The following is a 17,021-nucleotide window of genomic DNA, read 5'->3' as shown; positions in this document are numbered from 1 at the left end:
AAACACACGTACATAACCCGTGATTAAGAAATGCAGGTGCACGTGTACATTTGCATGGATGAAACACACATTTATATAATCCATGCATTATCCGTTATATGCATATGTGCATTTGTGTGGATTCTTGCACACGTATATAACCCGTGATTAAGAAGTGCACGTGCACATGTGCATTTTCATGGATGAAAAACGCATTTATACAACACGTGGTTAAGCCGTGATATGCACATGCGCGGATGAAGCACATCCACATAATCCGTGATTAGGTCGTGCATGTGCCCATGTGCAGTTGCATGGATGAAGCACACATTTATATAACCCTTGCTTAAGCCCTTATGTGCACATGTGCATTTGCGTGGATGAAGCACACGCACATAGCCTGTGACTAAGTCATGCATGTGCACATGTGCACTTGCATGGATGAGGCACACATTTATATGACCGTGCTTAAGCCGTTTCTTGCATATGTGCATTTGCGTAGAATAGGCACACGTACGTAACCAGTGATTAAGAAGTGCACGTGCGCATGTGCATTAACATGGATGAAGCACACATTTATATAACCCGTACCTAAGCCGTTATGTGCATATGTGCAGTTGTGTGGATGATGTACACGCACATAACCCGTGATTAAGAAGTGCACGTGCACATGTGCATTAGCATGGATGAAGCACACATTTATATAACCCGTACCTAAGCCGTTATGTGCACATGTGCATTTGCGTAGATGAAGCACACGCACATAATCCGTGATTAAGAAGTGCACGTGCACATGTGCATTAGCATGGATAAAGCACACATTTATATAACCCGTGCGTAAGCCGTTATGTGCATATGTGCAGTTGCGTGGATGATGCACACGCACATAACCCGTGATTAAGAAGTGAATGTGAACATGTGCATTAGCATGGATGAAGCACACATCTATATAACCTGTGCTTAAGCCGTTATGTACGCATGTGCATTTGCGTGGATGCAGCGCACGTACATAAGCCGTGCATGTCCACAAGTGGAGTTGCGTGGCTGAAGCACACATTTATATATCCCGTGCTTAAGACGTTATGTGCACATGTGCAGTCGTGTATATGATGCACACGCACATAACCAGTGATTAAGAAGTGCACGTGTACATGTACATTAGCATGGATGAAGCACACATTTATATAATCCGTCCTTAAGCCGTTATGTGTACATGTGCATTTGCGTAGATGAGGCATACGTACATAACCAATGATTAAGAAGTGCACTTGCACACGTGCATTATCATGTATGAAGGAAATATTTGTATATCTCGTGCTTAAGCCGTTATGTGCACATGTGCATTTACGTAAATGAAGCACACGCACATAACCCGTGATTAAAAAGTGCACGTGCACATGTGCATTTCCATGGATGTAAAACGCATTAATATAACACGTGCTAAGCAGTTATTTGCATATGTGCATTTGCGTGGATGAGGCACACGTACATAACCCGTGATTAAGAAGTGCACGTGCACATGTGCATTAGCATCAATGAAGCACACATGTATATAACCCGTATCTAAGCCGTTATGTGCACATGTGCATTAGCGTAGATGAAGCACACGCACATAATCCGTGATTAGAAAGTGCACGTGCACATGTGCATTAACATGGATGAAGCACACATTTATATAACCCGTGCGTAAGCCGTTATGTGCATATGTGCAGTTGTGTGGATGATGCACACGCACATAACCCGTGATTAAGAAGTGAATGTGCACATGTGCATTAGCATGGATGAAGCACACATTTATATAGCCTGTGCTTAAGCCGTTATGTACACATGTGCATTTGCGCGGAGCGCACGTGCATAAGCCGTGCATGTGCACAAGTGGAGTTGCGTGGATGAAGCACACATTTAAATAACCCTTAAGCCGTTGTGTGCACATGTGCATTTGCACAGCTACTGCACATGTGTATGACACATTCATAATACCGTGCAAGTGTATTTAGTTTCATTCTCCTAATATTTACGACATTAAATATGGCTATAGTATTTTTAATTGAAAGTTCAATTGTTTTAAAAATTATTATATTACTCATTCTAAATAAACAATATAATGTAACCTGCATTTTTCGAAGGCTTAAGTACATTCGAATAAATATTCAATCAGATAAATCTACACGCTATAAATAGGCTCTCTCAGTAGCATAAAGAATGTGCAGTGTTCGCTTTGATGTAATAAATGACGTGAGATCGGAATAGACATGTGTCTGATTATATACATACAAAAATATATGTAAATATAATAATCTTAATAAGATTATTATTGTTTGCAAGTAAAATTTATTTTTCTGTATTCGTTATTTTTTTTAAAATTTTGAATCGCGCATGCGCACTGGTTGGAGCTGTGTATTAGCCATGCGCGCTCACTTGTGTTGTTGGGTACGAGCTGTGGTGTGGTGTTTGTTCCATGTGATTGAAGGCGAAGAATTCAACATTATATTATAATCAGGTGAGGGATGAAATTAATTTTAGTGTGAATTTGTAAAATTTAATAAAACACCAGTTTAAATAATAAAACAGGCGTTAATGTTGCCGTATACATATGCATCCTGTTCTTCACAAGCAGTATTTATTAGTTGACATTTTATGTTTTTGGAGGGGACAGATGAATAGAATAGAATAGAACATTTTTATTGTCGTTAAACAACATTTGTTGCAATAGATAACGTCAAGAGAGTATACAAAATATATACATTGAATATATAGGTATATAGCTAGTCACTTTTTATTTTTTAATTCTTTCTCAAATTCTAAAACACTTACACAGCTGTTTGAATAAGCCAATATTTACAGTGTTTCTCAGTTTCTATTACACATACCACGAATTTCTGTAGATAGAAGATTATACATCTTCATCGCAGTGTATTTATAACTCTTTTGTGTTTTACTTAACCTGAAATATGGTGTATCGAGGTCATCTCCGTATCTTGTGTTATAGCAATGAATTTTATTTCGGGTAGGGCCGCGGTGGCTCAGTGGTAGAGCGTTCACCTCTGGTGCTTGGGGTCCCGGGTTCGATCCCAGCCCCCGCCAAGTGAACTTTGTGGTGGACAAACACCATGTGCGTGGGTTTTCTCGGGGTTCTCCCGTTTCCTCCTACTTTCTTCATTCCACTATTTCTCATCATCACCGTCTCCTTTAGCCTAACTGGCATAAACGTGGGACGTAAAACTTAAAGATTTCATTTCATTTTTTTTATTTCGGGTACTGATATTTTCCAAGTTTTCTTTAATATACATGAGACAGCTATGGATATACATTGAAGGCACTGTCATGATTTGCATCTCTTTAAAGAAAGGTCTGCAAGAGTCATTATCACGTAGTCCCTTTAACATGAAATAAATTATGCATACATAACCCTACATTTGAAAGGAGGTAGTGTGCCAACGGCAGAACCTCCGAGATAATTTACAATCACAAGCAAGATATGCTAGTATCATTACCAAATCCAAAATGGGAATTAGGGGTAATAGTTAAAATAGAACCTGATAGTATGCATGTATTTTTCTTGAGCCATCTTTTAAGAAAGGTATAAAGGCATTACTCGAGCAAACGGTTCTACCAAATTTACACGCATTTATTGCATTTTCCGGTTTCTTTTTGCAGAACATGCACTAAATGAGGAGCTAGTGCATAAACCACGAACCAACTTGTCTAGGTGGCCACTTAAAGGCACGAATGCTATCTAACCGAATCAGGGCAGGAGCGCAGCAGGAGGGCCGAGCGGAGCAAAGGGGTGCGTCCGTAGGGATCAGGCGGGTCAACAAAAAGGGCATACGCATAAACGAGGATAGTGGAAACATACATATAATATCTGCAATAATTTTTACCTTCAAAAGCACTTATATAATGGTAGTAATTCTTAACTTCAAAATGGCTTCACTGCTTTCCCGCGTACAAATGGTCTGCTGCGAGAAGAAATTCGTCTGCTCTGAATTTTTACTTTTCTACACTTCGCACAGTTGATTGTAGGTTTCAACGCACCATGACGCTTGAAAAACTACAATACGACGCTCTTTATCACACAATTCTTCGTAATAAAATCGTATGCTTACATTACATCTATCGCAGTCGTCCATTGCTAACACGAACGGAACATTACCGACGTTTATATTCACCTTCTTCGCATTCTTGTATTCTTCCGCTTCAGTAAATAGTTACATGTAGAATACGTTCACTACCATTGAAAATGTATTTCAATATGATAATCCACTGACAGAAATTACTTATATTTACACTCTGCTTCTTTTACGAAAAGTATTTCACATCGTATTTTACCTATAAATTTTGTTTTCGGTAGAACGGTCTGCTCGAGTGAACCCATACAACCATTTGAAGACCTTACTGCAACATGCAATATTTAAAAAGAATATCTGAATATAGCTCGAATTGATTCAGGATATGGCTTAAGGGCAACTCTTTACTGTAGGTCACACATGTAACATCTCCACTGTGACTTACTTCACAAAATATAACTCTGCGAGGCAGGGTTGGCTGGTTTAAACCAGCTGTTTTTTTTAAAAAAAAAAAAAACCAACTGGTTTAACCCCCCCCGCTCCAAAAAAAAAACGAAAAATGTTTGAATCATGTGAACTTCATGGTGACGTTTCCACATATCAAACCATCCGCATTACATTTATCTACACTTCACCTTTTGATCGAGGGGTCCCGTGTTCAATTCTCGGTCGAACCCATCTTTCAAGTGTAAACCAAGTAGCAATTCGAGGTGTCTCTTTAAGCGAAAGTCTTCTCCGTGATAACGTTGGTATTTCATAAGGAATTTAAGCCTAAACATATGAAATGAAACCAAATTATATATTTCTACTTGTTTTATAAAGAAGCCAAGGTTGCTTAAACATATTGATAGAAATTGGCAAAATTTATCAACTGCCTACGTAGCTTCCAACATCAGCTTGGATTTCACTTTGTTTTAATTTTATTGAATATCTAGATACCCAATTTTTAATTTAATACCTCAGTTTTAGCGTAGTGATTATGATACGTTGACCTTCAAATTTTACACACAAATGCATTTAAATAACAGGATTTTCCCAATGGCTAACGCGGGAGTTTCCCGATTTATATATATAATTCTGTATAATGCTTTTACTTGTATAACTGTTTGTCTTTTAGTCCTTCTGAAATAACTCTTGACATTTATAGCTATTAACAAGCAGGCCTATGTAAAGATCAGTACAACGTATTTTTTATCAAGAGTCCTTCGTGAGTGAGTCGGCAATCACATTTGTGACCAATTAGCCCCGGTTTCGTGTCCAAATGGACAATTTCTCTTGGATGTAAGCCGAGAAGCGGTTTGGATTCGGCTTTAAGCTTATGTGACCCCTACCAGCATAACCTTGTTGTTGAATAATAACACCAAGGCAAAACAAACTAATTTCTGTCCATATCTAATATAAATACATAGAGTAAATTATTTAAACAAAAAAATCGGGTTTAAACCAAAAAACCTGTTTTTCTTTTTCAATAAAAAACATGGTTTTTGCCAACCCTGCTGCGAGGGAAGAGGGTTAGAAAACTTATGGTATCTCTTTACTTTGGGTCGCTAGTAGTAGGGCGGGTCAGAAACCCCGCAGGGTTTGTTATGTTCTGTTCTCGAAATTAGTAGAAGAAATAGTAGTAGTAATAGTAGGGCGGGTTAGACGCGACTGAAGTCACTCTGTGACCCGAAGTAAATTTTCTTCTTACAGGGCTCATTGTCGTCTACCTTGGCATTTATGTTAAACCAATTTCAGCAATCTTCAATACAGAGAGGCAGTGGGAGGGGGGGGGGGATCGGAGCATAAACTTCTCTGTACGCTGTATGCGAAATAGTTTTTCTTTATCTGTTCCGTATAAAAATTGCGTGAAGTATTATACTCTCGTAAATACAGCAAATATCATCTCATTACCAAGTATCTCATTACCAAGTAAGTCTCTCAGCAAGTATCATTCAGACGGAAAAGGATTGCATACCAAAATTGTTGTTAGGGTTTCTCTTTCTCACTTTTGATGTTCTTATTTTAGGATTTAAGTTTACTAATGAATGTATAATTTCATATATATCAACATAGTCAAATGTACATTTTTTTCTAGCATCAGCAAAGAAATTATATCCTGAGTGTTCGGAGGAGCAAATCAGGGAAGCGATAAGCGATTGGCTGCACCACGCCAAAACAAGAAGGTCACGAAGGTACGTATCACCTCTGATGTTTGGTTTTCATGTATTCGTAAGCCTTTATTTTAACATTTACATACAATTTTGCAGCAGTTTTCAAAATAAGAACGGTTAACAAGTGGTCTCCAAGCTTTAAATTCTCACTATGATCTACATCAGAAGTCGGCAGCAGGGCGGACATTTTTGCATACTTCGGAGCTAGGGGGCAAGAAGGTGTGGAACTGTGCATTTAACTTGAAGTATGTGCGAGTAGCTAACGGAGTGTAAAATGTGTTTGCTCTCGTAGGTAATTTATAAGCAGTTAAAAAAGAATCCTTTGACGTAGTCATTCTTTCAACTTTATTCTCTATAATTTATACGCACCTATTCTCAACGTGTATATTAACGCTCCCCAGCGGCGTTCTCATCTCCAAAGGGGACACTAGAACAAAACTGGGCCATTCGGGGGTGTTTGAGATTTCATGATCTTTAAAACTTTTTTCTTATTGTGCGAAAACGATTATGTATTTTACAAACTATTAGAAATTTTTAGACTTTTTTAGTAAGTTATATATGACACAAACAGACTATTTTTCTTTTTTTTTTTAAAGGTTAATATCGACGGAAAAGAGAGGAATATTTCATTTTTTTTCGTCTTGTACAGTGTTCAACATAAATATCGCAACTCGACTACAGTCTTAAGATTTTATCTTATGCAACAGATTTGAAATCAATGTTCTGCAGGTTGCTACATAATCAGTCTAACCTTAAACTAACGCCTGATAGGCAGGTAACCAGCGAAATATTGATTTCAAATGCATAAAATAAAGTATTGTACTATTATAGAGTTGCGATATTTATGTGGAACGCTGTACCACCTGATGATAAAAAGAAATTGATTCATTGATAGTAAAAGAAATGTTTCTTAAGAATCTTACTAGTATTGTCCCGTTACTAGTAATGTTTAAATTCAAAATTTACATTATGTTAGTTAAAAAAAATACGTCAGGATTGCAACGCTGAGTTAGGAAGGAGGATAATCCGATGTCCCGTCATTGCACTATGCGATTTGCAGGCACCCAGACAGAGAATATGGATTTTGCCGATCGCTTATCTAGGATATAGGATGTTTTTTTCTTACACAAATTTGCCACGGTGTTTTTGCATATTTTGGGTTAAATTTTAAGAAGTACTTAGTCTTCCAGTGTCTCAGTATCTAGTAACATGACTTGAAATATGAATATCTAAATAAATTTATTAATAATGCCATTGTACTTGATAGCATTAAGATTTATAAACTTGTTTCACTGTGTGATCATATAAGTCAGGGACACACTGACAGGAAATCCGTCGGATCTGAACCCCCATAACGTTTAATTTGTATGGAAATGAATATAATTTCAAGGGCAGATACGTAACTTATTTGCATTTCGTACTCTAAACCATCCTCGGCCGCTCGCAGAGAGGAATACAGAGTGCACTACTGTATATACTTCTGCCTATCTTGCATCAGTGGCGGCTAATGTTAGTGTTGCAGCGTTGCGCAACGACCAAAGTATTTCAAGAAAAAAAAAATATTATCAATAGTAGTAAAGAACAGAAATAATACTTTTTAATACTTGCATATATACACTTTAAATAACATATTTTTTTTACTTCTGTGACTGTCCGTTCCGTTAATCCGTTTTAAAAAGCGAAAAATAATTCGTTACAGACTCTCTAATTTATATTGTGTTGCAGCGAGCATACAACGACCAGATTCCTTCAGCGCGGCAATTGGAGCAAATGTTAAGTCTCCTTTCCCCTATCTCAGAAGTTAGAGATTGGTCGTTGCAGTGCTTCTGCAACACAGCACGGTTTTCAGTGAACGAGGTTTTTCACGCTAAATAAGATTTCTGATTTTTTTCACTAGCAATTGACAAATGGATTTTTTTATGCATTCATATTTTTAAATTACGGGACCATACTGAAGCAAATCAATATAATGACAATTAAAAAAAGTGATTGCAGAATTACAAAATAAGAAAGAAAATATCTAGTAGAGGAGAAAACAAATGAAACTAGACCCGCATTTACAAGTTAATTCTTAGCTTATATTGATAATGAAGGCTTCTTCTAGAGTAATTTGTGAATCAAATATTAATAAGTCAGTGTGTAGAATCGCTTCCCACCAAAGGATAGTATTTTAGTGGATAGTATTTTAGTATAAACATATTTGTGGATAGTATTTTAGTATAAACATATTTCTTTTATAAAATAAGTATATTTTATACTCTTGATAATTTACACATAAAACTGTATGATGGGGAACGCCACATTGAATTTGGGACTAGTTAGCAATGCTCAGGGGCGTAGCCACGAGTGGGGCCACCGGGTCCGGACCTCCCAAAAATTTCGAAACTTGACTAACATTGGTAGACTTTCTTAACGAACTATACTTTAACAGAGAAACGATTGATGTAGGCTAAATATTTTATTTTACGCCTCATCATGTACTCTTCTTTTCTTATGAAAATAATCGTTCTATCAGTTTTTCTAAAAATATAGATGACACTAAGTAAGAATTATTATCGTTTTTTCGGGTGCGGTATAAGACAGGTTCCATATTATATAGACTTATTGGACCTCCCTCAAATACTGGGGGCGCGGTGGCTCAGTGGTAGAGCGTTCACCTCCGGTGCTTGGGGTCACTGGTTCGATCCCAACTTGCGCCGTGTGGACTTTGTGGTGAATAAACATCGTGCTCGTGGGTTTTCTTGGGGTTCTCCCGTTTCCTCTCACTTTCTTCATTCTACCATTTCATTCATTACTCATCATCACCGTCTCCTTTAGCCTAACCGGCATAACCGTGGGACGTAAAACTTAAAGATTTCATTTCATTTTTTCCCTCAAATACTTTGGACCCCTCCCAGTTAACATTTCTGGGTGTAGAACTGGCAGTGCTGTTTGTTTTGATGTTCTTCGATTTTTGGCTTCAGTTACATGCTGATCCTTCATCTGGCGGGTTTCGAGGTTTCCTTTCCAGAACATATCACATTGGTAAGCATTATTTCGCCTCATGTGGAAGTATATTGTCTTCATCGTGCATTGCGTAACAACCAAGACGGATGATTTGGAATGTAGTTTTTTTTTTTCTTTTACGCACATGTGTGTATGTTGATGTATGAATATGTGACATTCGGAATTCATATACCAGTACCTATTTTCTATCAGCTGTTTTGGTTTTTAATTATTAGGTTTAATTTTATTGTGTGTGCTTTGATTCTGTAAATAACCTACAAATTCTGAATGAATTGTATACCATGACTTCTGTAAATAACTTACAAAAAACATTGAGCAGCTTTCAACTGAGGAAAAATTTTCAATTAAGGCTTAGACAAAACAAGCAAAGGGCAATTCAGGAGAGTGTTCGAAAAAAGAAATCCAGTTTAAATTCACAGGGTATCTTATGGCAGTAGTGTTGTTTGCACCAGATACATTTCCTCAATTTATTTTAAATTTTCCTGGATAAACTGTGAATAAAGTGTGTTCAATGTACATTTTTTTATAACACTAATCTCTGCTACGAACTCTCTTCAGTCAACGCTGAAGAGGAATTCGGATCACTGTCAGGGACTGAGTTTGCTAGAATGAATCGTTCGCAATAATCTAGAAAAAGTATTTAGTGAATCTACAAAGCTTCTGAAATTAATATTAACTGTACCTATGGCGTCAGCAAAAGAAAAGTTTTTTTCCACATGAGAAAGAATTGATACTTTCAAGGAATTGAATGTCCCAAGAAAGGTTATCACCATTGGTTCTGCTTTCCATCGAAAAAGACCTGATAATAAGAATACTAGAGTTCAACCAGCATATATTAGACAGATTTGCTCCAATCAAAGAGAGGAGAATAAACTTACTAGTTAATTAAGGTGATTAATCGGATTAAATGTTCTGCATTTTTTATTTTTTAAAACAGTAATTTAACATGTCACATAGCATTTGCATCTAAAGTTCTGCTGATTAAAGTCAACTTTATATCTTCTGTCTCTTATCGTTCGTACTGCAACACCCGAAACCACAATCCACCGGCCGCCACTGTCTTGCATAACGTGGTAGAGATCAGCCAGTTATGTACAATTGATAATATGGAAAAGGCAACGTTTTTTATTGGTTGTTCATGCCACAAAAATAAATCTTTTTTCAGCTTGTTTGCTTCTCAGAATATTGTTTCTTACTTTCAACCCACTTCCCCTAGCTTAGGTAACATAAAACTTCCATTTGTGCTAGATTTTTCTTCGTTATGCGTTGCCTCACAGCTTTCGTCTTCATTTCGAACTTTTCAGAAGGCATTTGAAGTGTAGTGTTTCGATCATCCGTAAACATTCACCTCAATTTCTCTACCAAATTCACTTCTCATAGTTCTTACTGCATCCAGTCTTCAGTTTATTCTCATCCTTCACTGTCCGTACGAATGAGCACGGGGTGAACAAGCGTGCTCATATATTTACTCCCGTTGTAATAACTCAGTTTTACGTGTACTTAAACCCACACTTGTCAATGTCATTCAAGGTCAGTGCATTTAGTATCATTTACTCATGAGATATTCTACCCGTGTTTTCAACACACGTTTGCACAGGATTGCCACCTGTCGATAAAAAGTCAGCCTCGTTTTCAAATTGCTAATTTAAATACTCTTACTGGAATTGATTCAATACCCTAAGAAATCTTATTTCAGAGATGCTGATGGTGGTGATTTATTGAGCTTAAATGATAGTCTTTTTAGCTTTGTTTCTGGAGAAAATGGTATGGCATGTATAATTTGGATGCAGCATATTTAAATTCTTAATCTCAAACTATGCTAAGAATATTACTGTGATTTAGTTTAAATAGATTGATTTAGTGTCTGCACTTACTGTATTACTTTTAAAACTTATCTTTACAGGATGCAGAGGACTAAGGCCAAGGAATTATCGGAGAAAGTAAATTAAAAGAAAAAAACTACAACCATCTTGTAGATTACTTTTTATACTTAATAAGAAATAAATGTATAGATATATATACTCAGTTGTTATCAATGTTGTAATACCTACTATTTCCATAAAATTACAGCGGAGTTGCACCAAGTTACGGTTAATAGAGTATATAAACATTTTTGCACTTGGATGTTTTAAAAATCTAATTTAACTTGTGATTGAATTGAGGCCACTTTGCTTTATCATGCATATATTTTAAATCTGAAATAGCTCCATGAAGGCTTTTAATAAAATCATACTATGTAAAAGCTATGTTGATAAACAAAGCACTGTATTAAAAGACAAAAATATGCAAACTACAACTGTTTATAAGTTCAGAACCTAATTATTCAGGCAAGTATGAGTTTTTTCTTTCTTAATATTTTCAGTATCATATGTAGGGCTCGGAAGTTAAAGACAGTTTTTCCCAAGTGCCCGAAGGTAACGAACACCATAATATATGTTGATTTTGGGTCATTTTAGGCCAGGAAATGCTTAGTTTTGAGTCATATTTGGCTTATTGGTCCCCATTGCCCTTTAAGTCTTAACAGCTGGTTTTGGTACTTGCCCTTTTCTCAACTACAGTTTTGCTGCCCATTCTCAATTAGAAACTCTTAAACATAGTTTTCTGTAGTAATCTAAATAAATTAGATTCATCTCTGACAATAGGAACCCTTGAATGACTGAAGCAGGTATAGTAGGTATGACCAGACAGTAGATGCTTGCGAGGATTGCCCTCCAAAGTAGTTCAAAATGAACAGCAGAAACAGGGCGATGAAAAAGCAAATTAAAGTTGTTTTTTTTTTTCTTTGCTGTGCAACATATCACCAGAATTGTATATTATTTAAATATTGTACACATTAAGTGCATCATTATTGATTTTATCACATTTTAAGTATTTTTTTTTTCAAATTTTAGGTCATTTTCTTAATATGTTTAGGATTTTTAAATATATTTTTAGGTAAGGTCTTCAACTTCCAGGCCCTAATGGTACGATACTCAATATGCTGCATAGTAAAATGAAAAGTCTATAATAATAGATGTGTAGGAACAAAGAAAAATATTGTCTAAATGCTCGTGACAGTGGTTTGTTAATATATATATGCTACTGATAAACAAAGTTTCGACAGAGTACCATATTGTCTCGTCTTCAGGTGACGAGAATATGCTGTAGCTTCCTTTTGAGGGGGGATTTTAATCTAGAACTTTGAGATTACTGGTCTGGAACGTTAATGGTGAGGTAGAGTAGTGCACGAGTCAGTAATTTTGGATAAGTATATAATTGCTTTTTCGTTACATGTAACTCTAAGTTACTTTTCAAGAAGACGTTTACAATGTTGTATTTGAACTGCGTAAGGCACCAAATATTTAATTTTTTTCTGTGCATCTCTAATATGCTTTTACATCACCTCTACACTACGAGGAAATCACCTGTGTCCTACATGAAAATCATCTGGGTACTGAGTGTAAATCACCTCTGTCCTACATGTAAAAAAACCTGGCTACTGCGTGTAAATCAATTGTGCGGAAGGTGTAAATCATTTGTGCAGGACGTGTGCACTGCACATGTACTGTGCACGTGTAGATGTTGAATAGGACTTGTGACGCTTATGTGCATCACATGTACAGGCGTGCATTTATACAGATAATGCACATGTTGCATCCGTGCAATTGTACATGTACTACGTGTAAATAACTTCTGTCCTACATGTAAATCGAATACGTGATACGTGTAAATCAACTGTGCGGAAGTGTAAATCACTTGTGCAGGACGTGTGCACTGCACATGTACTGTGCACGTGAAGATGTTGAATAGGACCTGTGACGCTTATGTTCATCACATGTACAAGCGTGCATTTATACAGATGATACACATGTTGCATCCCTGCAATTGTACATTTACTACGTGTAAATCACCTGTGTGCTACGTGTAAATCACCTCTGTCCTACATGTAAATCGAATACGTGCTACTTGTAAATCAACTGTGCGGAAGGTGTAAATCACTTGTGCAGGACGTGTGCACTGCACATGTACTGTGCACGTGAAGATGTTGAATAGGACCCGTGACGTTTATGTGCATCACATGTACAAGCGTGCATTTATACAGATAATGCACATGTTACATCCGTGCAATTTTACATTTACTACATGTAAATCACCTGTGTGCTACGTGTAAATCACCTCTGTCGTACATGTAAATCACCTATGTGCTACGTGTAAATCACCTCTTTCCTACATGTAAATCATCTGGGTACTGCGTGTAAATCATCTCTGTCCTACATGTAAATCACTCGTGTGCTACGTGTAAATCACCGCTGTCCCACATGTAACTCATCTGTGCACTACATGTAAATCGAATACGTGGTACTAGTAAATCACCTGCGCGGTAGGTGTATATCACTTGTGCAGGACGTGTACGTGTGCATTGCACATGTCCTGTGCACGTGAAGATGTTGAATAGGACTTGTGATATATATGTGCATCACATGTACAGGCGTGCATTTATGCAGATGATGCACATGTTGCATCCGTGCAATAGTACATGTACTATACGGATACTGTACGTGCATTGTGCTGTCTGGGACCCTTGCGTTCTATTGGGTGGTGGAATCGGTAGATCTAGGTCAAGCATCACGACTCGGCGCGAATACTATAACTAGAGGGAATTCTCTCCAAACTGCACTACTCATTTCCAGTGCAGCAAACTGGATGGCCTAGATCACATACTCAAGGACTCCTAAACGCACAGCGACGAAAGATGAGGGATGCTGCCTTTTTATATGTTTTGTCCTGCTAAAAAAAAGAAACCTAGAAAAAAATTCATTTGAAAACTTTTAGCGCCTATTACTCGAATGGAAAATTCCAAGCAAGGAAAACTGAACACAATGGAATTTTCCGCTGGCCTCCATTGACCGGCATCTAAAAGGAAAAAAAAAAACTAGCATGTAAATGTCAACGATATAGGCTAGCTAACTGTAAAAAACTATATTATTAAATTGAGTATTACACGCCAATATCAAGCGAACTACGCATTAAATAAGAAAAGTGTTAAGAGTCAATGTACAATACAGAAAGCCTGAAATTTGTGTTAAAGAAGTTCCCTCCCCCCGCTTTTGTATGGAGGGGTGTACATGGAATTTTCAAATCGCAACATAGGGCGAGTGATATTTCTTTCATAGACCGTGAAATACCTCGTGCAAAATACGCACTACAGATCTTTGGCTAACTCCACTGGCCTGAGCGAGATGTCTCGTGGTAACATGTGGGTCTACATGCACTGCTGCCAATATTCCTGTTGCACGTTCTTCATTGGTTGCAGAGCGGTAACGACCCATACCTCGTCCCCGGACAAGACTACCATGTTGCCGCAATCGTCTCTCCAATCGCAGAAATGCCATGTGAGATGTTTGTTGGCGTCGGGGATAGCGCATTGCATACATTCGTGCCGCGTTACGATAGTTTCTTCTAGATTCACCCAACACCAGCAACATATCTACACAATGAACAAACACCGCCATTGCTCTATTCAAACGCTACCCAAAATAATAATATTAATGCTATAGTGTTCATTTCCTTGTACGGAAAACTTATCACCAAAGTTGATAACCTGTTCTTTCTACGCTTTTGATCCGTTCAACACACAACTACAGCCCCTACCTACAATATCCACACTGCCACTTCCGTTTAAGTCACTAACACTCTCACTAACATCTAGGCAATGTAACATCAATGATGATTTTACGTTGAACACTACTACTCAACAAGAAAAAAATAATACCATACTATTCACACTGCATGAACAAACAACACACAAGTACATTCAAATGTTCTCAGTAGAACAATGAAAATCACATTCCCCGTCCCCTGTGTGAATGCAATATACAATGTTATCGTTTTACGATGTTCCGAAGGCCATCGGTTCCATTCCCCAGGCAATGACGTTGACGGGATTTCCTTACTTTAACTGGGCACATGTTGAGATGTTGCCTACAAGTAGGGCCTAATAGGTACCTTCCTATCCCTTTCTCATAGGATTGTAGTGATTGAGGAACGACGTCTTTTTGCGCATACGTATTAGTATTATTCATTGTCTTATTATTTTCATTCACATTATTATTATTACTAGTTTTATTATTATTTTTCGTAGTACTATCCTTCTTCTTCTTCTTCTTCTTCTTCTTCTTATTATTATTATTATTATTACGTTAACCCTTATAGGTCGATTTTGCTCCCGAACATTTTATTTGTTATTCACTTACAGTATGATGATGGAACCTCGTGTTCGACATATTTTTAGGCCTGTCTATATTGTACATTGACTCTTAACACTTTTTATTTGATGCAATAATTCGCGGGATATTGGCTTGTAACACTCAGTTTGAACACTGCACTTTTTATCTGAATGTGAAACCATTTTCGGCGGCCATTTTGCAACAGGCTTGCCCGAAATCAAAATAATTTTTTTACTAAGCTGCTTGGTTTTCCATAATCTATCAAACAAAGTATCACTCGACCTATATTCAGATTTGAAATTTTAAAATTGGTCCCGGGGCCCCATGATGGGGCCCTGAGGAACCACGACACCATTCCGCGTTGCCTATGGCGTTTACCTTTTCCATTTTTTGTTTCATGTTTTTATACTTAGCCGTTTCCGATTTATAAGTACTGGAAATTTTATCTGCTACAGGACCAATTTTGGGGTCTATCTTGAAAACGGTGCCCCATATCAGAAATTGTTTCCTACAAAAATTGTTCAATTTTTCAAGCTCTTTCGAACGAGGTATCACTCGACCTATGTTCCCATTCGAAAATTTCACGTTCACCCCCTCCCCCAAAATGGGGACGGGGAAACCTAATGTTTGACTCATTTCTTAAACCTCTCTGTATTATACATAGTCTCTTAATATTTTTCTTATATGATGTATAGTTTGCGAGATATTGGCTTGTAACACTTATTTTGACACACCCTGTATATATATACTCACAGCTTTGTTAAGGCTCTATATTTGTATTTAATAATTAATATTTCAATTGGGTGTTTCTGGCTGCCGTATGCGATCGTCCGATCATCACCCTTGTTCTTCCTGTTCACACTCATTCGAAAACCTATAAACATACTCTGTATTCACACAGGTTATGGTTGTGAAGTCGGAAAGTCTGGCACTTCTGCTTGTCAAGGTCAAAAAGTGGGAGAAAAAGCATGTGTAGAACGTAAAAAGGGTGAAATAGTGACTGATACTTGTGAGAAACATATCCATTTGTAGTTCGTGCACATTCCGCGTATAGCGCTAGAGTAGCGCAACGTATATTGTAACTGTATAATTCTTGTATTCAGCTTGTAGCTCTTGCGGTGTAAGTGAGGACCGAAACTATGTTGTCAACACTGACTGCGATAAGACAGTACTGTGCTGCTTTTGCCTTTCTTTTTACTCCTTTGTCATTTCTGAGACGACTAACCTGTTGTTTTTGCTTGTTACACGCGCTGAACTGTTTCCTGCGAAGCGAAGTGTTTAAGAAGTTGACTATATGTTCTTATTTACGATATAAATATAAGTATTTTGAATTATAATACAATTTTAAATTGGTTAACTGTTGAAGAAAATACGAATAACTCTGTACTTGTAAATGTATATTAGTCGAGGACGTAGCTAATGACAGTGTAGATTACAGGTTTTCTCTTGGAAGAATTTCATTACACTAGAGGTGAAAAGCAGTACTGCAAAAATACTTGTAGTTCATATTGATTATGATAGGAGGCAATGCTCATTTCAGATTTTCCAGGTCTGGGGGATAAAATAAACGATGGGTGAAAATAGTACTGCGAAAATTCTGGTAACTCAGA

At 37.2% G+C, this 17,021-nt stretch overlaps 1 long non-coding RNA gene across 1 annotated transcript; it reads left to right on the top strand.

Annotated features, from left to right (window-relative positions):
• The first annotated feature begins 2,388 nt into the window (after positions 1-2,388).
• LOC145670740 (uncharacterized) lies at positions 2,389-11,218 on the top strand. Its single transcript, XR_014128407.1, has 3 exons — positions 2,389-2,479; positions 6,124-6,220; positions 11,109-11,218. It is a non-coding gene; the product is annotated as an uncharacterized LOC145670740 (long non-coding RNA).
• Positions 11,219-17,021: the final 5,803 nt, after the last annotated feature.

Source organism: Thermobia domestica, chromosome 14, assembly GCF_964235325.1.
Source record: "Thermobia domestica chromosome 14, izTheDome1.hap1.1, whole genome shotgun sequence".
Classification (NCBI taxonomy): Eukaryota; Metazoa; Arthropoda; class Insecta; order Zygentoma; family Lepismatidae; genus Thermobia; species Thermobia domestica.
This window is presented reverse-complemented; position numbering and strand designations above follow the sequence as displayed.